The following is a 27,226-nucleotide window of genomic DNA, read 5'->3' as shown; positions in this document are numbered from 1 at the left end:
ATGAAATTTTTGCAAGTGCCAGACAAAGAACGCAAAATCGGATACGAAAAGGCATTGGAAGCACTGAGGACCGCCTCGCCCGCCGTCAACCCAAAGATTACTTCAGCCCATAAAGTTGTGTCAAGGGACGACACAGGCGAGGAGGGGGAAAATGTTAACAGCAAGCTAACGCGGACACCATTTTTCGGAGTTCTCCTTGTAAAACAATTATTATTTTGATAAATCGGGAATATTGTAACTCCTATTTTCTTGGTAAACTTTGTAATTAATGAGCCAGGGCTACAAGCTTCTGGATTGTATCAGCCAGTCAATTCCCAGCTTTGGTAGAACTCCAGATTATCACTTTTGACCACCCAAAAACCTTGGCTAAGGTATAAAAGCCAATTTTTGTAAGTTTTTTATAAGTTTTTGGATAAGAAATACACAGCGTGAGAAAACGGCGCTCACTTCTCTCCTTCTCGCGCTTCCTACTCCCTCTCTAGTTGTCACATTGCGAATGCGTTTGTTGCATTGCAACCGCAGGTAAGAGCTCTACGCATTGACGTAAACCATTCACAGTATTTCGTAGCTTTTGGCATCGCCAACCCGCAGCCTAATTTCATCATAACTAGGATTTTACACTTTTAAAACAAAAACTAAGCATAGGCGGGGTATTGGGGCATCATTGCTAAGCATTTAGATGCATTCTGGGTCGAAAACGACTAGGTCAAAAATCCACTGCTGTTAATAATTGCAATTTTGGAACTTGACCTAAAGTGGGGTTTGAGGCCATAGGCATGTGTGCTTAGGTCTTATAAACTTGTCCTAGAAGTTTTGTTACGTTTGGATGTCATTTGATGCTGTAACGGATGTAATTTGCTTGCTAATGAGCAATTGGCTTTTGGTGATTTCAATCACTTGAGTGTAGCGTGAGTTAGATGCTAGTTGTTAGTTGTTTTCCGAGAGATTGACAACCTCTTGTAGCCTCTATGCACTAGTCGAGTCAGCTTCATCCCATGGTTTGACAAATTAATCGTGGTTCTCGCTAATACTGCAATAAGATAGGATGGTGAGGTTAGACATGCATCCCACAGAGACAAAGACTAAACATGATATCAGAGCTCACAAGGGAAAAGAGAAGGTGTACAAGGGCAGAGAGTAGCCTGAGACTAGCAAATGAGAAGACGCCACAAGATCAAGCAAGCAAATTTCCAATTGGGGCATGGGTACCCAAAGGACAACCTAGTAAGTGATGTGAAAAATCAAGAAGCAAACATTAATTTTGGTCAATGTTGGATTTAAATACCAAATTGAGGATGCAGTGGTCAATGAGTGTTAGCACAAGGCTGCCAAGAGCTCATGGGAATGTGCACACTATACAAAACATGGCCTTGAGGGTAGGTAGCCAACAGACGTTCTTCCACTAGTGGATTAGCTCATTGAGAAAAGGATGCAGGTACAGGCCTAGATAGCCTTAGTGGAGCACAGGTATATGTCATGATGGAAGGAGCCATGAAAGAGACGCAAGTGAAGGCAATAGCCAAGTCAAATGTGTGCATGAGGATGGTCAACCGTACTAAAGTTAGGTATCTAGGGGTGGCTCGGGATGTGAAGGTCAAGGTGATGGGCATAGAGTGCCTGATATATTATTTTGTGATGAAGGTAGGTTATAATGCTTATCCAATCACTTTGGGTAGGCCGTCGCTTCTGACAAGTGCGAAGCAAGATTGGGAGATCAAAGTATTCACTTTGCTTAACAGAGAGAAAGGGAGGCAAATTGTACTAGTTGGAAGACTAAGGAGCAGTTCTCATCCTATGGCAGTTAGAGATGAAGACAACACAACAAGCTACAAGTACGAGACGGAGACGGCCTATGATAAGGGCTACACTAGCACAAAGGAGGAGAGTACCGAGGATGACATGCTGAAGATAGATGTGGATCTGTTTGGAGTCACCATAGACGACTCCCCGCCTAAAAATTAAGTATACAGCCTCAAGTTTGTGGTTTAAGCATAGAGGAGGTTTCAAGCATGTTAAGTGAGGATTTGACCAAGGGTGAGAAGGAGAATTATGTCCAACTATGTGAGTCCTATCCTAACATGTTTACGATGGAATACAAAGATTTGCGAGGTGAAAAGGGGGTAGAACACAAGATTGTTCTCAAGGAGGGGCATAGACTTAAAGCACAGAAGCTAAGAAGACTATGGGAGATCCAAAAGAAGACCCTTTGGCAAGAGATCAATAAGTTGCTAGATGCAGGTATCATATACCCTGTGAAGGAGTTCGAGTGGGTTTCACCAGTGGTGACAACCCCTAAGAAGAATGGGAAATGGAGGGTATGGGTTGACTACAAGCCATTGAATGCGGCGACCAAGAGAAATCACTATCTGCACCCATTTCAAGAAGAGATCCTAAACCAAGTGGTTGGGCACAAAAGATACTCGATTATGGATGGTTTTTCAGGGTATTTTTAGATAGGGATAGCACTCAAAGACCAATTGAATACCACGTTTATCTCTCCATGGGGTTGTTTTGCTTACCGTAGAGGATGCCATTCAAGCTGGTGAATGCATATGCTACTTTCCAAGTTTGGATGAACAGGTTATTTGGTCCATACTTGCACCACTTTATCAGGGTTTTCATGGATGATATGGTTGTTATAGCTCAAGAGTGGAGTACATGTTGAAACTGCAGTTATGCTTTCAAAGGCTTAATGAAGAAGGAGGTCAAGTGAACCCCAAAAAGTGTAAGCTAGCACAACCTCAAGCGCAGCTGTTGGGTCATATGGTGTTGCAAAATGGTCTAGAGGATGCTCCCAAGAAGGTGAAAGCGTTGGTGTTGATGGAGCCGCCATCAAATGCTCAAGGTCTGGCTTTGTTTGCTCATAAGCTAAAGTATTTATCACGCTTCTTTTGGATGTTATCTCAATATGTGCATCCTCTTCAAAAGAGGATTGAATAGGTGCATGGTTATTAGAGGGATGAGGAATCTCAAGAGGCTTTTGACAAGGTAAAATAGATATTGTGACATTTTTCAGTGGTGTGCCCTCCCAATCAAGAGGACAACTTTTATGTGTCTATGACACTAGGCATGGTTGCAGTCGGCAGAGTGGTTTTACTGCAGAAGGTAGGGAGAAGCTACCAACCGATATACTTTAAGAGAATGGTTATTAGCCCAGCGGAGACTACCTACACCAAGGCACACCAATGGGTGTCGGCTTTGGTCTTCGCTTGCAGGAAGTTTAAAGTGCATTTATTTGTGCACAAGTTTTTTGTGTTGACAGCTAACAAATTCTTACCAAAGGTAGTGTTGCATTTGAGGCCAAGGAGGAGGATTATCAAGTGGGTATTGGAGCTACAAGAGTTCGAGTTCAAGTTCAAAGTAGACCATACAAGGTGATCCCACCTAGCAAACATTCTTGTCAATAAGGTTGTTGATTTGCCAGCCTCTCCAAGAGTGGTGCAAGATAAGGCTAAAGAGGAGCCGAATTTGGAGAATGCTTTTACGATGTGGTTCGATGAAGCGTATCAATGGTAGTACATAAGGCAGGTGGAGGTGTGGTGATACACGACCCACACAGTAGAGCCATATTTTTGAAATCTTACGATCTGGAGGATGTCCACACCAACAATGAGGCGGAGTATCTCACTTTGCATTTGGGTTTAAAGTAGTGTATAGAGTTTGTCATTTCCAAGTCGGTGGTGAAGGGAGATGTGCTGCTTGTCATCAAGCAATTGTTAGGCCAATGGCAGGTAAAGCGGGATTCTTTGAAGCATTGGTTCTTTTCTATTAAGAAGATGCTAAAGTTGTTTAAAGCGGTTCAATTCAAGCATGTGAGGAGAGAGCAGAACCAAGAGGCAGACCAGTTACCAAGTAGTAGAGTGCATGTGCATGTTACCGGCCTATATGTTGCCCTAGCCACTTATGGAGGTAGGGAGACTCTGAAGGAGGTTGAAGGATATTTTAGTCTAGGAAAGTTTCCAGAGGGTTTGTCCAAGTTGCAAAGAAGGAGAGTGGTGCAAAAGGCTCACAAATTCACACTGATAGGTGAAGATTTGATGAACTATGGGTGTGACGGACTGCTGAGGAGGGTGCTATACAAGGAAGATATAGGTAAGGTGTTGGAGCAATGCCATGAGGAGAGCGAACATCAGGGCAAATACCCGGTTTTTGTTTTGAATGCTGAGAGCAGGCTTTTCATGGCCTTCTATAGTGAAGGACATGCATTACTGATGCAAAACATGCCATGATTATCAGACTCTAGGTGAAAAAAGATTGGTAGTGGAGTCACACGGTGCCATCATTGCACAAATTACTTTTGAGAAGTGGGGTTTGGATACCATAGGTCCACTCTCAAAGTCTACAAGTGGTAATAAGTATGTGGTGGTAGCCATTGACTGCCTTACAAGGTGGGTCAAAGCCAAAGCTGTGAAGGAAGTGAATGCTAATGTGGTAGCTCATTTTGTGTTCATTAACATTTGTTGCCATTTTGGGGTACCATGGGTGCTAGTTTCTGATAGGGGTGAGGGATTCAGAAGAAGCAAACTAATGCGTGCATTAGTAGAAAAGCTAAAGATTCAGCATCAATTTCCCTCACCCTATCATCCACAATGCAACGGTCTAGTAGAGAGTGCTAATGGAAAAATCATCAAAATGTTGACAAAGTACGTGTACATGTAGGAGACTGAGTGGGAAACCAGAACCTCCACAAAAGGTAAGCCGGCCAACTAGCCATAGTCCTCTCAAGCATGTTACAAGCCAATTATGGAACACCAATTTAGGGATATGATTAAAAACCATTATATTATTGGATTGCACATCATTCAAATATATTTACAAGGTAGGTGCAGATTTGCAGATGAGTAACCACCTCTCATGATTTATTGTATCCCCGAGCACAAAAATTGTCCATATCATATGCTTCCCATAGGTTTTCCTGTGGACCCAGTACTCTTTGAAGCAATCTTTTTCTGTATCTGCAATTAATTAATCATGCTAAAGTTAGACTCTATTATGAATAAATGGTATCCGGAGTACTCCAGCTTAATATATTAAATTTGTACATGATTTTAAAGGTCAAAACATGTATGGTTATGAGTGTGTAAGCGGTTGCTATTCCTATAAACAATCAAAATCCACCAATGTTATGAGTGAGTGTGTGTGTGTGTGTGTGTGTGTGTGTGTGTGTGTGTGTGTGTGTGTGTGTGTGTGTGTGTGTGTGTGTGTGTGTGTGGCCCTCCCCCATCCCAAAGGAAAGATCCACTCGGTGGAGGATAGTTCACCAAGAGGAACTATCCCCCACCAATTGCAGTAAATGCTTCTTAAAAATTTCAATGTTTATAAATCAATCATTTGTAATGTGTTGAAAAGGAATTTGATATGAGAATACCAAATTGTTATACGATAAAGGGGTCCTCCAATGAGGAGAGTATGGTACTATGAAAACTACAAACTCTCCTCCAAGGAGGAAAGTATGGTACTATGAAAACTACATACCTAGAATCTCATGTTTTTGGCCGATGTGTCACCCCAAATTTGTGAACTATGTTTTCATGGTGGTTATTATTATATACTCCAATTTTGCAACACAAATACCAACTAACATTCCACCCCTATTCATAGGTGGACATTGATTACAACACAAGGATTATATGTAACCTTGTAGGTGCTTGACCAATTTAGGAGCTAAAGAACCCCAACCCATCACTTTGGATTAGGTGGGTCAAGCTAGTATTAATGTAGCTTGTAGATTCTTGACCAATTTAGGAGCTAAAGAGCCCCAACCCATCCCTTTGTATTGGGTGGATCAAGCTAGTATTAATGTTACTAATCTACTACTATTGTATGGTGCTAGGGTGCTAGACCGACCAAAGACTAGCTAGGAAGAAGTGTGTGTGTTTGAAATGAAAATCCTAACAACTATTGGACCATACAACGGAGTAGATCAAATTTTACATAAGGACAAGGACAATGATATAAGTACAAGGAAATTGACAATATACCAAAAACATAAGTTACATGTATATAACACCTTGTCAAATGTTTATTTTAATAGTTTACACTAGCCTAAACCTCTACAGAATGAAAAATGTTTGATGTTAATCTTTCTTTCTCCAGGTTATGTTATTGATGTGATCCACTTTCAAGATATCATGTCCCTAGAGACAACCTCCACTAATCCTATGAGGAGAAGGATCTAGATGTTACCTACATCCATACAAAAGCATTTAGTTAGGATTGGCTATGCTTGTCGTATTACAGGTGTCAAAACTAAGTCCAGTTGTTATCCATGTCATGCCTGCAAAATTAGTTTATAGCCTACCCTACATACTATCATTTATTTGTAACCATATACCAAAGTCAAATTATGCCAAATGCATAATAAAGTCAAGAAGCACCCCCTTTTTTTTGGAAAAATTGGACAGCATCTTGTTTGTATTACAAAAAAATAACAAAAAATCGTAGTAATTTTGATCTCTTTGGAGACCCTCACAAGAGGATTAAGGCTTTTAAACAAAAGTGAGAACTTTAAATAGTCATGTACTCATAAGAAGTCTTCGTTATTCTTTGACTTATTTAACTTTATTCACCATGCAAGATATCTGAAAAAATTGACACAATCGCCATGCAAGAAATCTAAGTAAAAGCTGAGTGTGTAGCTTTTGATTCAAAAGCCATTGATTTAAAGAATTAGTCAAGAAAAATTACAAAAGGTTGGATAGCATTTGGTGGGAAAGTAGAGTAGGTTTCAAAAAACATTATGTAGAAAATGTAACCATACATATCAAGAGGTATGAGCCCTGATGTCCATAAGCAATTGTATTTGATATAGAGTAAGACGTATACCTTACGGGCAAGTCAAACAAATTCTAGAGTCCAAGAGTATACAAAATTAAACTCTATGTGTAAGGTACTAATGCAAACTTTCTATATTAAGCCAAAATGTTCAGAGGTATAAATTGGTTCACAATCGATCAAAAAAAGTTCAAACTATGACAATTTTACTAACAGTTGGTGATAACGCTTTTTAATGTTTTAATGTTTTCAAGAAAAGTCAGATACATTAGCCCCGGAATACTTGAGTAGCATCTTCTTTGATTTATTGATACTTTCCAAAGCAAACCGTAATCAAATCCCACTTGATTATGTTCATTCAAGAGATCAGTGATCCTTCACTTCCCTACTCATCTGTTACCCCGCATTCAAAGGCCATTTCGAGTAGTGACCACAGCTCCCATCCTATACCATGTTGGCATGTTGAACAATTTCAAGAATCCAAAAGTGTACAAAGATGAACTATATGTGTAAGGTATCAATGCAAAATTTCTACCTTAAGCCAAGTTTTCCATAGGTATAAACTAGCTTAATATCAATCAAAAAAGATCCAAAATTTGACAAATATCCTAACAGTTGGTCATATTATTTCACAATGTTATAAAGCTTTGGAAAAAAAACATGTCAGATATATATTCTAGCCACATGTCATAGTCACCAAGACTATCATATTGTACTTAGATCTATACAATTTGGGAAACGTATCTTCTAAATTTTGAATAAGTTTTCAAAAAATTACATGCTATCTCATGAAGAACCCTCTACAAGAGGATTTTAATAACCATAGGTCACCTAATGCAAAAATTTATTGTGTTGTACTTCAAAAACACCTTAATTATCTTGCAAAACAAAAACTGGCCAGATTCTAAGTAGGTGCATAGGCACCTACCTGTGGGTAATCTTAAAATGTCCATAGATGAGTTTTTTGATGGCTTCCATTGCACATGTTTTTATCATATAGCTCAGGCCAGCATCCCGCCATCTGAAGGTGTATGTATGAAAGAGATAGTGTATAGGCTACAGGAACCAGCCAATGGAAACTGAGAATCTACTTCCTCATAGTTTCTTGCTTGAAGGGGGTGTGTTGTCACTATGCTTTGAATCATGTGTGTGTTGTTGATGCAAATAGGTTGACAGCAAGGCGGAATCTTAGTATCGAGCTCATGATAGGTACCATGTTTATGATGTACATTATGACCTCCTATCAACATGCAGTTGTGGATTCAAAGGCTATTTTAGATGCAAAACTTTGGCATGCACGTTCTGGTCATTTGAACTTTGCCAGTTTGCTGCGTTTGCAAAAATCTGATATGGTTGCTTCTTTGCTGCCTCTTGAAGCACCTGTCAAACATGTTTGTGAAGGCTATATTTTGGGGAAGATGCAACGTTTGAAGTTTCGAAAGGATGGTTTAGTTAGGGCCACATACAGATTGCAGCTTGTGCATAGTGATGTTTGTGGGCCCATGCAAACTCCCTCCTTGGGCAATTACCTTTACTTCATGACTTTCATTGATGATTACTCCCGGCATGCATGGGTATTTCCGCTTAAAGCGAAGGCCGAAGTTTTTATGTGCTTCAAACAATTTTTGGCTATGGCTTAAAATGTCTCGAAATGTACTATGGACACCCTCCGTTCTGATCGAGGGGGGAGTGTATGTCTCATGAATTTAATGTGTTTTTGGCTAGTCATGGGATTAAACATCAATGTACAGTGCCTTATACGCCTCAGCAAAATGGTGTTGCTGAGAGGAAAAACACGTCACTTACAAAAATGGCACGATGTATGGTCAAAAGTCAAGCTTTGCCACATTCTTTTTGGCTTGAGTCCATCATGTGTGCCACTTATGTACTAAACAGGTGTCCTAAAAAATCTTTGCAATCTATTACTCCATATGAATCATGGCATGATAGAAAGCCTTCTATTCAGCTTATGTGTGTTTTTGGTTGTTTGGCATTGCTTTGCACAAACATAGCACAGAAAATTGGATGATAAGGTTGTCAAATGTATTTTTGTTGGTTATAGTGCTAAAAGCAAAGGTTACAGGTTGTATCATCCGCAAACAAAGTGTATCTTGGTCTCACATGATGTTGTGTTTGTGGAAGATTTTGTTCAGCCCTTGTTGTCATGTATTAGAGACAGTAATGTAAGCTCACAAGACATTTATGACACTTTGTTGCCTCTTTTCAGTGATGGAAGTTCAAATGTTATTTCCTATGAGGCAAATGTACAGCCTATGAGGGTTTCTGAAAATGTTACAGATCAATCTATTACTGATGCAAATGTACATGATGTACTTGATGAGGAAAGGGATTAAAATGAGCAGGCTAGAGGTATGCCAAAATGGTTTGTGCATACATTGCGTGACAATAAATTGGATGCACCTTTGTCTAGTCACACTCGTTCAGGCTCTCACCATGCATCTTATGCATCAGATTATTATACTTTGGCTGTGTCTAGCTTACATGATGTTGAGGGGTTCTGAGGATGTAGGCAATGTTGAGGATGTTGCAAGTCTTGCTGCAAGGATTAATGCCATTTGTTTTGCCTACGGTAGAACAAGCTCGTTGGGATGTAAATAATGTGCATGCTCATGTGTTGATTGCGTTAGCTATGAAGTGCACCATTACTCCTCACATTTGTTAATTGAAATATGCAAAACAGGCTTGGCATATTCTGGTTGGTCTTTATGCAAGCCGCAATGAGGCAAAAATTGCATTGTTGCGTAAAGAGCTGGAGTCGAAGATTATGCATGAGGAAGATGATATGGACACTTTCCTTGCCGGTGTCAAGGATATCAATGAGCGACTTATTTTTGCACGTGAAGTCATTTCAGACAGTTCCCTTGTGCAGACTGTTCTTGATGCCTTACCAGATTCTTACCAGACTTCTTCTAGTACTTGGAGACTTATGACCCAAGAAAATCCTGAAGTTGTCAAGTTTGATGCATTATGCACATTGTTGTTGCAAGAGTCGCTTTCCAAAACAAACAAGAAGAGACAGTGTGCAGTTAAACATGCTTTTATTGCTGCTAAAAGAAAGGGTGGTAACATCAATGCATCCACTTCTTATGGTTCTTCTACAAGTGGAAAATCACATGTTCCTAATGCTTCTCCTGGCAGCAATTCATTTGGAAATTTTGTTTATAAGGGAAAAAAGAAGATGTGTTGCCATTATTGTAAAGCTAATGACACTTGATCAAGCAGTGTCCTAAGTTGAAGGCAAAAGAGGCTAAGAAGAAAGAGGGTGGTTTCATTGCAAATGCTGGTTCCACTACAAATGCAACTATTGTTTAGTCTTTTGTGAAAGGAGAGTATGATGCTAATGTGGATGCAGAATGGGCTTTTAGTGTAGAGTGTACATATAATCATGCTACCCATGATGCATGCATGTCAGTTGTTGCAGATTCACATGTGGGGTATATTGACAGTGGTGCTACAAAGCACATTACCTCACATCATGATTCATTCACCTCTCTTGAGTCTGTCCCTCATGGGAATTCAGTTACTTGTGCCAACAATGCCTCTAATCTGGTTCAGGGAGTTGGAAAGATTGTGCTTACTACTGCAAATGGTAGTTCTTTTAGACTTGTTGATGAACTTTATGTACCTGAGATCAAGAAGAGTCTTTTGTCTATATCTGCACTTGCTAGATTTGGTCTTGTAGTCAAATTTGCGCATGACAAATGTACTATACATGATCTCCGTTTCGGTGATGAAATTGTTGCATCTTGCATTTTATGTTGTGGATTGTATAAGCTCACTTTGTATGGGCAAACTTTTGCGACTGTAGTTGTGGATTCAAAGGCTACTTTTCGGATGCAAAATTTTGGCATGCACATTTTGGTCATCTGAATTTTGCCAGTTTGCAGTGTTTGCAGAAATCTAATATGATTGCTTCTTTGCCGTTGTGGGCAGGATGGAAAGACACACAACGCCTCTCTAATCACCCGACACACACTCTTGGGATAATACACACACACACACACACACACACTATGGTGCACCACTCGGCTTACACAATCCACCAGGCCGAGACAGGGAGCACACCGATGTAGTGAGAGGAGAGAGACTATCCATTTGCCCACTCAATACAAACACATACACACACACACACACACACACACATATAAATTAGCTCAAAGGAGGAATATTTTTTATGCTTAGATACAATTGAGCTTGGGCCGACACCAATGGGGCAAATAACTCACACCATATGGATGAAATATGCCAGATACAATCACAAATTTGAGTAGAGGCTTCGCTCACAGGAGAAACTTACACAGCCAAAATAGAAAACAAAAGTGAGAAATTTGGCAAAATGGACAACACCATTGCATCCGGAATGGCCAAAACCCCAATCTACAATATCAAAGTGCTCAAATCCGAGCTTGGATAAGCAATTTATGGCCAAAATAGGCTCCAAAAACAACAAAACTGGGTTGCGGCTCTTCCTCCTCTTCTCTCCACATTTTTTTTTTCTTGGGTTTTTCAGTGTCCACACTTCACTTTATCCCTTGGGCACCTTTGGCCTTTTGATTGACCTCAAACGGACCCTGAACAAGCCAGAAAAATGGCCATGCATTGCGTTTTTGTTACCCTTCTACATCCATCCGCACACCTGGCACTCAACTTTTCTCAATAATGCATCCCGCAATCACGTGAAGTGGCTCCCAAATATAGTTCTCATGATGACCTTTCTACATAATTCACAAGAAAACACTCCCATTGTGTCCTCACTTACCCACGTGCAAGTCTTGAACCCATTCGACCTCCTAACGCCAATGGATGTCATCTGACGCACCTGCTTACCTCATGGCATCGGCCCGCTGATAGCTTCCTCGAGAATTTTTACGCTCTACCAACTTTTCATTGTTATATAAAAACACACTAATACTAGTGACGATGAAAATCGATGTACTATGTACACATTGTCCTACCTATACACATGTGGGCCCCACATAACCACCTGGCTGTAGAAAATGAGGAATTCTTTATTCGATGCACCATGCATGTGTATGTACATATGTGCAATCACTTCTTCCAAAAAAATCCTGATGCCGCCTCTTGAAGCGCCTGTCAAACATATTTGTCAAGGCTGTATTTTGGGTAGGATGCAGCATTCGAAGTTTCCAAAGGATGGTTCAGTTAGGGCCACATGCAGTTTGCAGCTTGTGCATAGTGATGTTTGTGGGCCCATGCAAACTTCATCCTTTGGTAATTACCTTTACTTCGTGACTTTCATTAATGATTACTCTAGGCATGCATGGGTATTTCCACTTAAACCGAAGTCCAAAGTTTTTATGTGCTTCAAACAATTTCTGGCTATGGCTGAAAATGTCTTGAAATGTACTATGGGCACCCTCCGTTCTGATCGAGTGGGGGGGTATATGTTTCATGAATTTAATGCATTTTTGGCTACTCATGGGATAAAACATCAATGTACAGTGTCTTATACGCCTCAGCAAAATGGTGTTGATGAGAGGAAAAACGGGTCACTTACGAAAATGGCACAATGTATGGTCAAAAGTCAAGCTTTGCCACATTCTTTTTGGCTTGAGGCCATCATGTGTGCCACTTATGTACTAAACAAGTGTCCTACAAAATTTTTGCAGTCTATTACTCCATATGAATCATGGCATGATAGAAAGCCTTCTATTGAGTTTATGTGTGTTTTTGGTTGTTTGGCATATACTTTGGTGCCACAAACATAGCACAGAAAATTGGATGATAAGGCTGTCAAATGTATTTTTCTTAGTTATAATGCTAAAAGAAAAGGTTACAGGTTGGTTGTATCATCTGCAAACAAAGCGTATATTGGTCTCACATGATGTTGTGTTTGTGGAAGATTATGTTCAGCCCTTGTTGTTATATACTAGAGACAATAATGTAAGCTCACAAGACATTTATGACACTTTGTTGCCTCTTTTCAGTGGTGGAAGTTTGAATGTAAATTCCAATGAGGCAAATGTATAGCCTATGGGGATTTTTGAAAATGTTACAGATCAACCTATTACTGATACAGATGTACATGATGTACTTGATGAGGAAAGGGTTGAAAATGGGAAGGCTAGAGGTATGCCAAAATGGCTGGTGCATACATTGTGTGATAGTAAATTGGATGCACCTTTGTCTAGTCACACTCGTTCAGGCTCTCGCCATGCATCTTATGCATCAGATTATTATGCTTAGGTTGTGTCTAGCTTACATGATGTTGAGAAACCTCTATCTTTTGTTGAAGCATAGAATTCAATTGGATGGCTGCCATGCAATCGTACGTATGAGTGGGTTTACAAGTTGAAATGCAAGCCGGATGGTGAGATTGTTTGCTATAAGGCTCGACTTGTTGCAAAAGGTTATGCACATCAAAAAGGCATAGATTATAAAGAGACTTTTTCTCTCACTTATCATATGACTATTGTGTGTTCTATGTGCATTGGCAGCTCATTTTGGTTAGGATGTACATCAACCAGACATTGTTACTGCTTTCTTGAATGGTGACATATTTGAGGAAGTTTATGTAACAGAATCTCGTGGTTTTGTCAAGAAAGGACAAGAGGATAAGGTGTGCAAATGTAACAAAGCTTTGTATGGGTTGAAGCAATCTCCTCATGCTTGGTATGAGAAGGTTGGCACTCATTTGGTCAAATGAGGCTTTCACAACAGTCCAACAGAAAGCACATTGTACGTCAAGCGTGAGGGCGATGTACTTCTCATTGTGGTTCTTTATGTAGATGATTCGCTGATCACTGGACCAAATTAGAGACATTTTGTTGAATTTAAGGCTGATTTGAATGCTACTTTCAAGATGAAATATTTGGGGTTGTTGCATCATTACTTGTTGCATCATTACTTGGGTATACAATTTAAGCCGTGTGATGGTGGTATTGCCTTGTGTGAGAAAAGTTACAGAGAGACATTGCTATGTAAGTTTGGACTTGAGGATTACAAACCTATTGCCATTCCCATGGAAACATGTTGAAATGGAGTCTTCATGATTTGGTGATCTTGCGTATGTCACTCTTTATCAAACTGGTGTTAGATGCGTCATTTATGTATGCAACATGAGGCCAAATATTCAGTTTGCAATCTCACAGATCATGAGATTTATGCATAGCCCCGGTTCTAAGCATTGGTAGGCTATCAAGAGGATTTTATGCTACTTGACTGGCACTTTACATCTTGGCTTGTTTTATCCCAAGGGGGGATCATTGTCACCAGACTTACATGATTTTTCGGACTTCGATTGAGGCTCTCAGTAGGAGAAATCACCTTTGCTTATGTGCCAACACAAGACAACCTTCAAGATCTTTTCACAAAGGCTTTGTCTCGTGAGAAGTTCAAAGCTATCCGCAAAGCTTTGGGCTTACTCCCCTTTGTGGACTTATCATGTCCTTAGGGCATGGCACTTCCCTTTACTCATGTGCCAACTCTCGTTCACAACATCTCTTCGGGGGGGATTTTTCACCATATACATGTGGTAGTGATGTGTGTGAACACACTTAGGACCACCAAGGCATTTTTTCCCTCTTTAGGAGGTTTTTTCCCCGTGCATTGTATATACCCCCATTCATTCTAGGGCTATCTATCTTTCCATTGCACACTAAGTAATATACTCTCTATTGTGTGCCTTGAGCTTCCTTTGTCTTCTCCAAGCTGTGTGTGTTTTCATGCACCCTTATTTCCAACATTTTTTCCCATTCTTTTTTGGCACAATAACTATTGGAGACACCCATTCTGAGTGCTCAATAGGGTAAATGAATCCACATTTAACAAGCTTTTAAATATCTTCTTGAACAATCTTTACATACTTAGGATTCATTGGGTAGGGTCATTGTTGTTGGAGTGGTTTAGCCATGCTATTCATGGGGATTGTGTGTTGCACCACTGGAGGTGGAACACCTTTCATATCATGATATGTCCAAGCAAATATATCCTTGAATTCCTTGAGAAGCTCCTCGAGTTCATATTCCTCAGTCTCTGTCAGATCTTGGGCAATGAAAACAGGTTTGGACTCCTCACCTGGGTGTTCCAACTCTATTTCCTTAACTATTTCTGGACCATCATAGACTCCATTACTTCCATTGATAGGTGTTCTCTGGGCCATTTTATACACAACCTTACGCTCCTCCATGGTGTAGGAAAAAAAATGCTCAAGTAGCAGGATGTAAATATGTGGGGTCTTGTCGTTCTGTGGACTGTGATTTCTCTTCCTCTTCCTTTTTTTGTTGAGCTAACTCTCGAATTTGTTGTGACCTCATGGTACGGCTCAAATTTGGCTTCTCTATAGCCTCTAACTGTGCAATGTCAATGGGTTGTGGACGGCACCACATGACGCTATGAAGGTATTCTTCCCAATTATCTACCAACTTTTGATGAGCATGACATGCCCCTATATAATTAAGCCATTTTGCGGTAGATTTCTTTTCATTTATTTTAGCACACACATTTGCTCGATATCGTCGCCTCTTATATCTCTTACTCTTCTTGTCTAATTTTTTATTATGGCCAATCTCCAGTGAAGAGTCACTAGATAAATCACTACTCGTGTCATCTCCTCTCCTAGATGGATTGTCTTCTAGGGTATCATTGGGCCTTGAATGGTTTGTCCCCACATTTTCACCAAGATTTAACCCTCAGATTCTTTGTCCTCAAAGTCAATTTCAATTGATGATTCTAACTCTGAATCATGTGGGCTGTTGCGGCAGCGACTCAACACCCATGAAGTGCATGCAAACACTACCTAGATCAACATAATGTCAATCGAGGACATAGATGACACGATAGGCACACGGAGGAAATCTCTTTAGCTTGTCAGGCTGAGACCATCCTACACATACAACACTCTGGAAGGCCAACTATACCACAATCAAGAACCTCACTGCTCTCAACTACACCACCTAGCCATATTCACACATACGGAAGGTAACTCACCTAATCATGCCAGATTCGTACGAAACTTAAGGAACACTATCCCCTCACTAGGATACACCTGTCCCTAAGCTTCTACACTCAAAACCCTCACTCTAAACCCATCTGCGGAAAACGCGTAGGATGACAGAGCAGAATTTTGAAAGTGCCCGAAACTGAAATTTATGAGTACCTATGCGTAGCTTATGTCGCCACAATTCTACAGACTACTAGCACGCAAAAAACAGACATCATTTGATACACTTACGGCCACAAATATCTCGTAGATGCGTCGGCGTGTGCACTTCGTCTCGCGTGGAATGCTTGGCGTTGTCGCGTAGCTCTCCTTGAGCCTACAACAATGGTGCACTCGGATCTCCAATGTGTTGAGCGATCCAGGCGTAGCGAGAGGATAAAGCTCACGCTCACTCTCTTTCTTTCTCTCACACACAGTAGACAGTAGCGCTAAAGTTTTGATTATGATTAAAGTCTCCCCCTTTTACAAAATGACCTAGGTACCTTATATACTAAGGCTACCTTAGGTTTAACCAAAAATGGGGTTGAAAGGGTCAAATGGTTTTGTATTTACAATCTGGAAGTGTCATTGCACCCTGGCTTCTGAAACTAGAATAACACTCATTACAAATGACGTTTATAGCCATAATTCGCAGCATTTCATAACTCGCAAAAGATAAGACTTTGGTACGAAACTTGAGTTATGTTGTGTTGTTGACCCAGCGGTCAACATGGGCTATAGTTTTTTGAGACGCTACTGGTTCCAATGTCAGTCAATCCTTCATTTGGTAGGTCATCAAAAGCTATATGCATTGCTCCTATCATATTTAAAGGTACAAGTGGTGCCATTTCATCCCCCTCAGGTGCTACGCACGTCGTCCCCATATTTCCCAAAGTGTCTATGGTTGCTGCTAGGTAGGCCTAATCCACATTGTCAGACTCAGTCATCCCAGGGAGAACATCCATATAAGGGGAATCTTCCCCAACATCAGTGTCCTTTTTACACATGTAACAATACTATGAGGGGGCCAAGTGAATTGTGGTGTTGGATATATGATCAATTATAAATATATTTCCTAGAGAATGTGCTCGACCAATTACAAAATCAACTCAAATGACACAGTCTTGGAACTGCAAGTAGACATGGTGTTTAGACCAGTCATGCACCATTTTTTCTTTCCTCATAAAAGGACATCCTAAGATCATCTCAGATGACATAGTGTGCTTGGAAACATCCATAACAATTAAGGTATGCCTTATTTTATGTCCAAAGACCTTGATCTTGAGATCTTCCAGCATCCCAATAGGTTAATAGTCCCATTGGCCATCTTTACCACTATGTTTGTAGTCCCAAGGTGAGGTCTTCCCATAGATTCCCAGCAATTCTTAGTTACAATGCTAACACCAGCACCACCATCGAGGATTCCCTTCACAGCTAATCCCTTGGTAGTGATTGGTATGGTCGCATTGAATTCATCGCCTTCAAAGTATTGTCCCAACTTGTTAACAGGTATTTCAACAACAGAGTTCTCATCTAGGTTGGGTTGTGGATCTAACTGGTGTTCCTCCTTTATTGGCAACTCCCTAGCTCCATCCATCTGTGAAAATTGTAGTAGCCCGACTTTCAGTTCTCCATTGAGGAAAGCTCAAAGAGCTAAGAATAGCTCGGGGTCTCCATATAATTTGGACATGATGGTGGTTCTAACTTCTAAAGCCATGAAATCCATCAATTTGGAAATATTTAACGATACTTTTTGGGCTTCAGTCCCTTGACATGGGAAAATGGGATCTCCATTTCTTCATTAAGGTCAAGTAATCCCTCTATAAACATTCTCTCCAACAAGAAGGGAGTACGCCCACTACCCGATGACTTGAAGTCACTTTCTTCTTAGATGACACTAGGTATGGCTAGTGGTCTATGGTCTTTGTGAGGTTGATTTTGGATAGGGAACACTGTGTCGGTAATCAGGATCTGCCTAGGTGCTGGCTCTAGATCCCTTTGGGTTTCTTCTACCAAACCCATTAATTGCTTGACTTGCCCGATCTCCTCTGTAGGGTTTGGGTAAGTTCCCATCTTCTTCTTGGGTCGTGACCATTGTGGCTCATTACAATCTTTCTTGTTTGTTTCTTTTCTAGTGGTTGTTTTAGTCTCCATGGTCTCACCTAAATCAAAATCCTCTTCAGCATCGTTCATATATATAGGGTCATCACACCAGTCCCTATCTTGGTCTTCGAACTGGGGTCTAACTTCGCTGCTTTTTTTTATCTCTTCCTTTGTGTTTTCTTCTTCTTCTAAGATTGGGCAATTGATGCTGTGTCACTTTCGTCAAGAATATAATTTTGTTTTTGGAGCATCAATTCTAGCATTGGACATGGTAAGGGTGTTGTTTGAACAACATTTTGGGCCCTAGGGACCATGTGTTGTGACAGTTGGTGGAGCCGGCATCAATGCAAGCACTCGAGGTGTGTCCGTCCATGCTAAGGTTGGTCTATTGGCCCCATCGTATTTTTAAATACTATGAAATCCTTGGCTTGATGACCATACCTCCCACATGCATTGCAATTTCCATTAAATTTTAGTCTAAACGTAGGGCATTCACTGGTACTATGTGGACCATAGCAAACTAAGCACCATTGGTTCTCCCTTCTTGGATACATATGATTGTTTTGTGGAGTACGATTGTCTCTAAGACTTTCTTGAATGGCCTTGGTGAGATCTGCTAAGGTCATCTCAGATATCTTTGGCTTTTTAGCAATAGGCTTTATGGTCATTGTCTCATGCTTTGATGCTTGCGAGCTAGTAGATTTAGGCTCAACAGAGACTCTTTCTCCTTGAATCATTAAATCATCCTCCAATTGGATCGCTTTGGTGGTGATTGCTTCCCAAGTGGTGATTCCTCTAATGACTAGGCCATTGTAGATATCCTCATGTCGTAGTCTCCTAATGAATCTATCAAGCAATTGGTTATTGTTGAAGCACTCATTTGGATTCCAACGATAATTCAAATGCTTCAAGCGACTAATAAAGTCTCTCACGGACTCTCCTTCCTCTCGTTGGGCTTTTTGGAGCTGAGATGCTACACCTCAAAGAACTCCCTCTCGTATGTACTCTTTCAAGAACAGTCTCCTAAGAGTAGGGTAAATCATTTTTTCTTCCACCCTTAGGATTCTATACCAATCCCCATCCTTTCCACTCAAGATCATGCTTGAAGCATTACTCTTATGCAGGTCATTGTGTTCTCCTAGGGAATCGCATATTTGATCAAATACTTCGATATGCTTTCTCACATCCCCATCTCCACTAAATTTTTGTGTGAGCTTGGCTTTTTGTAGTACTACCTTACTTCTAGGCTCTCTATCAAGCATGTTACGCATATTTTCAGCAATAGATCAATTGATATCTTGAGAAAATGTTGCAGGTATAGTGGGGACAGGTGCTCTCGGGATTGGATGTGGAGTGGGGGTTAGCATTAGGTTTGGCGTATATGTAGCCCTTGGGTTCCAAGTTGGATACGATGTTGTGCCATGTGGTGACCCAAAGTTCATATATGTGGCCCTAGGCATAGCAAACGTGGGATGTGACATGCTAATGCTAGCTGGTATGGTCTGGTCGTGGAGCACAAGTTGTTGAAACAATGGGAGGGGTAGGAGCTACATGAGCGTGAGGGCCTATAGGTGTATATAATTGATACACACTTGTAGGTACGGTTGGAGGCATTGAGCCACCATGTAGCAGCGCTTTACTAATAAATGAAGTTCTTGGCGTGTCTTTTGGCATGCCCATCACTGGGGTAGGCATGGTGGCCATGGTGTCATTAAGAGAAAGATGAGCTAAACTTGGAAAGGTAAAGATATCACTTGTGGGCTCAGATTGTATTGAGACCCCTGGCGAAACAACATATGGAGGATCCATCAAGCTTATCGAGGGAGTCTCCATTTGTGATAAAGTTGGTTGCTTAGCCTTCCCTATATCCAAGAATCTCATGAGACCCGTTGAAGGCATGTGGATCCCTTTATTCTACCTCTCCAGCTCAATAACCCTATGGATGACATCACAAACTCTTTGTTGTTGCTCCTCTACGGTAGTAGCACCCGATGTGGATTGTAGGACATCTAACCAACCCACATAATGGGTGTGATAGGTGTATAGGTCGGTTAAAGTCTCTGTTTGTATTTAATACTCCTAGGATTGAAACGCTCCATCTAGGATTGAAACGCTAGGGGTGTCCTTTGAACTAGATGCAATGTGACTCTCTATGGTTTGACCCTTAGTGGTTGCTAAGTCAGGAGCATTCGATTGCTCGACTAGCATGGATGTTGACATAGGGGCCTTTGCCTTTAGTTCTCTATGGATTGAGCCTTAATGGTTGCTAAGTCAGGAGCATTCGATTGCTCGACTAGCATGGATGTTGACATAGGGGCCTTCACCTTTATCTCTCTATGGGTTGACCCTTAGTGGTTGCTAAGTCAGGAGCATTCGATTGCTTGACTAGCATGGATGTTGACATAGCGGTCTTTGCCTTTAGCTCTCTCCGTTGCTCTATCTTGGGTAGGCTCTCAACTTCCTTTTCCCTAGCTGCAATGATATATCGCTCAACCTCTTGCACTTCGGCAAGGCTTCTACCATCAGGTAATATAACCTCAGAGGGAATAGCTCTGAAGAGTCAGAGGGTGCAGTGAATGGGGTATTCACATGCACACTCTCCAGGAGCATGGGGTCTACATTGGTCATGAATGGAAAATTTACTTCCCCACCCCCTTCATTTACATTGCTAGCTCCATGTTTGGAGCGAGTGGCTCTACTAAAAGTCTCTTTCAAGCTGCTAAGCACACTCAGCCCGGACCGTGGGTCCATGGCATGCATGTCTTAGCTTGAACTATTGGGATTGGGCACCGAGTAGCCTTCCATGACATCGTAGTCAGAGGAAGAGTCACTAGATGCAATATGTGGGTCAGAGTGATACTAACTTGGGTTCCCGCTGACGGCCTAGAGCCTAAGGTGGAGGAATAATGGGTGCCCGCGTAAACGGAGACACTCTCTATGTGATCGTCCTCTAGCACACGACCAGAGCATAGGTGCATGTGACCTCAACACTCTAAAGTGTTGGTGAGTGCCCGTGAAGGCCGCTCATCTAGCTTTTGGGTGTTTGCAACCCAAATTTACTCTCAATTTTTTTTTTTTTTATGGTCCTTTTTTCTAACCAAGCCACGGAATATGATGTGTAATAGCTCAAAATGAGCGTCTTGGTTAGAGAGACGTGTTGTGCTTTCCAGCCTCTGATTTGGTTACTTAAAGCTCTCAAAATTCTAAAAACAATCTTTTCTAGTCGAGAAGAAGGCTAAATTAGTAAGTTCAAGGGGTAAGTGTCAATGGAATGGTGGAGGACTTGAAGGAATTGTTCCACATGCCCTCCCCTCACTTGAGGTGCTAGTATTTTTATATATAGTAGTGTCTATACTATATCATAAGACTGAGGACTGGGGCCTCTGGGCTCAGGCTCAGGCTCGGGCTCGGGCTCGGGCTTGGGCTCGTGCTCAGGGAATGATCTCGATCCCGATCCTTCCTTTTAAAATAAGATTTTTTTAATTTTCTTTTTGGTCTCAGATTTTCCCTTTTTGAAAACAAAAATATGTGGATAATGTTGTGCGTGGGTGCCGAGCTCACACGCGCACACAACTGCCCCTCGTAGCTCTATCTAACTTGCCTACGGCTAACAGTACTAATTAATAGTAATTAGTAGTGCACACACACTTCCTAACACAGAAAACTTCACACTACAAATGCTTTTATCACCTCACAAATCACTCGACCACCAACACTAAACACTAAAACACAAATAATACTACAAATCCTAACTAAATCTACCTAGTCGTAGACCCTCGACAAGACACACGCTTCCTGGCTATCCACTTGCTCTCGGAATATCCTCTTCCGGATCCACTTTAGAAAAATGCTCTCTTTGATCAAAACTAAAGAAAGCAACCATCACACTAGTGTTAGTAGGATCACCTACTCAAGTCCTTGTGTCCTCGACAACGGTGCCAATGTTGTAAGAGCTGAATCACACCGTCTATAAAGTGCATGCAACACTACCTAGATCAATATAATGTCAATCAAGGACACAGATGACACTATAGGTGCACAAAGGCAATCTCTTTATCTTGTCAGGCTGAGACCATCCCACACATACAACACTCTGAAAGCCCAACTAAACCACAATCAAGAGTCTCACTGCTCTCAGCTACACCGCCCAACCCACATACACACAAACTGAAGGAAACTTATCAAATCATAGCAGAATTATGCGAAACTTAAGAAACACCATCCCCTCACTAGGATACACTTGTCCCAAAGCCTCTACACTCAAAACCCTACTCTATATCCATTTGTAGAAAACGCATATAAAGATAGAGGAAAATTTTGGAAGTGCCCAAAATTGAAATCTATGAGTACTTATGTGTAGCTTATGTTGCCACAATTGTAATGACTACTTGCAAACAAAAAACAGACATCGTTTGATACACTTACAGCCACAAATAGCTCGTAGATGCGTTAGTGTGTGTGCTCCGTTCCGCATGGAATGCTTGGCGTTGCTGCATAGCTCTCTCCGAGCCGATCGCAATGGTGCAGTCCAATGATGAAGCTCATACTCTCTCTCTCTTTCTCTCTCACACACAGTCAACAGGAGCTCAAAAACTAGATTATGATAAAGTTTTCTTTACAAAATGACATAGGTACCTTATATATTGAGGCTACCATAGGTTAAACCTAAAATAGAGTTCAAGGGGTAAAATGGTGTTTTATTTACATTTTGGAAGTAACATTGCACCCCGGCTTCTACAACTAGAATAGCTACTCATTACAAATGATGTTTATAGCCATAATCCACAACATTTCATAACTCTCAAAAAATAAGGCTTTGTTGAGTTATGCCGTACTATTGACCCATGGGTCAACAGAGGAAGAGATAGAGAGAGAATTGTGTGTGTGTGTGTGTGTGTGTGTATTGTTACATAAATAATAATACAGAATTGAACTTTACATTCACAAGACAGCTGGCTTTGGAGAAAGGGAAATGATAAGTACAAAAACAATTCAATCTGAGAATTATGTTTGTACAATGCTTATAAGAATAAAGCTCAATTCCAGTATACAGATATCAGAAGTACTTCCCCAGTAGTAGGTATAAGTATAATCATGTGTAGACATTTGCTTTAAGCCAAAAAAACTTCCAAGATAAAATAGAGTCCTTACCTGCATCCATCCAAACAAGACAACAGATACGTTAGCCTTGGGTGTGTTTTACAAGTATCAATGGACTATACTAGTTGTTATCCATGTCCATCTTACAACTTTTTAAACTAAAAAGTATAGTCTAAAGTACTTTTGTGTTCCAAATTTTATGGTTTATTATCCCAAAGTTTATATTTCTTAAATTTTTTATCACAATAGCATACATATTATTCTGATTAGAAGACCACTACCCTTCTGATCCAAGTATCTCATCCCTATTAAAAGCTTATCAATCTTTTTAAGTTTTTCTCTTTGCCAGATTAGTCAAGCTCCACTTCCATTTGCTATATAAAGCCATAAAGTAACATAAAATTCCATTAATATTTTTAATAATGTCAAATTTGTTTCTATTTATTAGGACATACTTTGAATAGTATATGCTCATTAGGTTTCAAGGAATCCAACCACCCTACGCTTATATGCCAAATGGGAAGAATACACTAACTACACTTCCTCTTAGTTTCAAAACAAAATCTTGTGCCTTGTTGTTTAGCCCACCAAGTGGCCAAACTCCTAATATAAACGTGGTATTTAGCCAGAATGAAGGTTTAAACCTTGAAGCAAAAAAGAGCAGTTGCCATGTGGGGCTTTTTTTCTCTTCAACAGTATCCGAACTAGTGAATGCCAAAAAAGTGTAATGTAAAAACAACGTATAGATTTCTAACAAGCAACATCAAGCACCATAGTTGCTACCAAACCATCCCAAAATGGTACGCCCTTCTAGGAGAGCCAGTTAAATACTGCACGACCTATATCATGTTTAGAGGCAACAACTAGTAACAATTCAATGACAATAAGCAACCAGGGCATACCCCCCATCTTTTTTTTTAATGAACAGTATGCATATGCAACAGGTCATCCCATCATCTAATACATCAACAAAGTAGTGTTTTTTGCGCCACTCAATCAACAAATATAACATACCTCAATTTCTAATGTTCAACTCAAAAAAACCAGTGAACTGTTATTGTTGAGTTACTGAGAACCGAGTAGCGGAATCCAAATATCATATAAGTGATACCATACAACCAGTAATTCCACGTACTGTCAAGCAAAGCCAACCCACACAGTGGGCCTTACCAGGCTAAGCGACAGGGTATACCAACCCATAAGCCCGATTGCATATATTATCCAAAGCTAAATATATAAACAAGGAGAGAAAAAACCAAAATACCAAGCTCAGTAAACAATAGCCAACCTATGTCGATTGTGTTGCAAGCTCCATGATTGGTGCAGCAGAAAGTGAACACACACACACAATTCAAATTTTTTATGCAAGTAGAACACACACAAGGCTAGTTGAGAGGCAAAATACACGCTCCTCTTTTTAAATAGAAGAAGGTAGATCACGATCACTCATGGCGTGTAGCGTGCAGGATCCTTATCACCCCAAGCATTGAGTAGGCCAGGTGTTGTTTCTCTTGGGGAAACCAAAAAACATAACCGTCTCTGATGCAGTCCGGCATAGTGGAGCAGAGCAACCATAGTGCCTTTAGCATGGCAAGGTAGGTGAGGCCCAATTATAGAGAAAATATTTTTAACCACATAAATATCTACCAGCTAAAAGACTTTTAACCATCACAACCCTATCCGGGCTCCTTCCCACCGTGGATACCGACTTAGTGTAGCTAGGAAAGATATAAAGCCATATTTTAAGTGGAAATACCTGGCCAAGGTGACTGCAATAGGGGGTAGTATAGTTTTTTTTAAAACCATAAATAGAGAGATAAGTACCAATGTGTGTGTGTGTGTGTGTGTGTGTGTGTGTGTGTGTGTGTGTGATGTAATTCTCAAAAGAACACTTTTACATGGTCACAAGACACATGACTATTGACCTCCAAATAGTGAGTACAAAACCTCTTTTATATTTCAAAGTAAGAGTGTTGGGTGCATTTTAATTTTTCTATGATTAAAAAACTTAAACATTATAAAAGTAGATGTTGTTGGTCTCATTTCAACGTCCAACAATAGTTACCCTCAACACATCTTCAAAAGGATAGAACTCTCACATGCATCCATGTAAACAATACAATCAAGCAATTAGTTTTGAATACCTTTAATAAGTGTCACTAAGCCTATCACTTGTAGCCCATGTCAAACTTGAAAAAGCCTAGATGAATTACTATCTTAAGCAGTAGTGATCAAAAGTGCTAGGTGTAACACCTACTTTATTTACTAGAAGCCATCAAGAGGCAATGACTCCTTTCTAATCCCTATTGAGATTCCTTTTTTTTTAATCTTTGCATTTCATCTTTTTTTTGTCATATAAACCAACAAAAATGTATTACAAAAGTAAGAAAACTAGACATATCTATCTATCGAGACCCACAACATTCACATTCTTGTCCAAGAAAACATAGTTCTATTGTCCAAAACCTTTGACTTTAGAATGCTTCAAGTCAAATGATATACATGTACGTATGAAATTATGTTTACATGTGCTTTTGTTTGTGCATGACATTAATGCATGGGTGTTACACCAATGTTAAACATATGTATGATTGTGTATGTGTCTATGTGTGTGCTCTGTGTGTGTATGCATGCATGCATGTCCTTTCCCAGGGAGGGTGGTAGGCCCATTGAGTATGGGTCCAATACCTCATCATTATGATGAGTAATTAAGTAAATCATGATGGCAAACTAGTGGTCATCTCTAAAAACAACCCTAGTGAGAGTGTTGCTTAGTTTCTCCCAAAACTTATCTAAGAACAAACAATGGCTCTGTGAAAATTGTGTTGCAGTAGGAATCTTATGGCTTATATTCTAGTACATGTCTTGTCACATGTTTTCAATTAGAAGGAATCCTTCTTGAGTAAAAATCAAAATGGTATATTGTACATCCTAAAACTAGTCATGTTTTTTTTTTAAATGAGGGTGTATAGGAATCTATCACAATATATTCCACACTACCTAACACTTTTGTACCCCTCGTAGGATTTATCGAGAACGGGCAAAGACATCCCTCTATGATAAAGTGTACTCAAGAGTCATCGCCCCGTTTAATGCAAGAAACTTAAGCTACCCTTGTGTCTTTATGTGTGTGTTTCTTGTATAATTATATTACTTATTCAAAAAAGAAAACATTTATATGTTCAAAAGACACGTGACTCCCGACCTCAAGATAATCAATACAAAACTTCATTTGTATTTCAAACTTTTGTACTTCAAAGTAGGAATGGTAGGGGCATTCCAGTTTTCCTATACATCAAGAATTCAAAGTAACACAAGTAGATGTTGTTGGTCTTCATGTTCAATATCAAACAATAGCTACCCTAAGTGCATTTAAGAAAGCATGGAACTCTCACATGCACCCATGTAAGCAAAAAAATCAAGCTTTTAGTTTTGTATACATTTAACAAGCATCACTGAGTCTATCAATTGTTATCCATGTCAAACTTGTAAACTCCTAGAGTAACTACTATCCTAAGTGCTACATATCATTTGTGATCCGAAGTGTTAGGTATAAAACCTACTTTATTTATGATGAGCCATCGAGAGGCACGGACTCCCTCCTTATAGATGTTAAGGTGTTCCAATAATTTTTTCAATATCCTTTCATTTCATCTTTTTTTTGGTAAGAACTAAGCATATCTACTGGTCAAAACCCACAACACTCATATTTTTGTCTAAGGAAAACATAGTTCTTTTGTCCAAAACGTTTGTCTTTAGAATGCTTCAAGTCAAATATAATACATGTATGTATGATATTATGCATGTATGCATTTGTGTGTGCATTCCAATATTGCACAAAGTGTTACACAAATGTTAAATGTATATACAAGGTTGTGTGCGCATGTGCATGTGGGTGTGAAAGATGTTAAAGAGTTTTTTTCTTGTGTTTAGTAGACTAGAGTTGCATGCCTTACTCTTTGTGTGTTGTGGAAAGTGCTAGATTGAGGAGAAGAAGAGGTTTTCTTACAATGTTTGCACTTGTCTACTTCTACATAGAGTCAAGTCCTGCTTTCAGAAGTGCATCATACTCGCACACTATGAAAAATAGAAAACTTGAAATTCTCTATATACATACCAAAACATTGAGGAATTTGCGAGAAGTTTCTTTTGCAAAGTTGTAGACCACGTCAAAATGAAGGATGATTGTGAGAAAAAATCTCAAATATGCAGTTTACAAGGAGAGAATTGACCTGCAAAATAGTGTTGTTTCATGCACATAGTTTTTATGGCACCCTCACATGCACG

This window comes from Adiantum capillus-veneris, chromosome 15 (genome assembly GCF_014529385.1).
Source record: "Adiantum capillus-veneris isolate H3 chromosome 15, ASM1452938v2, whole genome shotgun sequence".
Taxonomy (NCBI): domain Eukaryota; kingdom Viridiplantae; phylum Streptophyta; class Polypodiopsida; order Polypodiales; family Pteridaceae; genus Adiantum; species Adiantum capillus-veneris.
The sequence above is the reverse complement of the archived record's forward strand: the minus strand, read 5'-3'. Positions refer to the sequence as shown.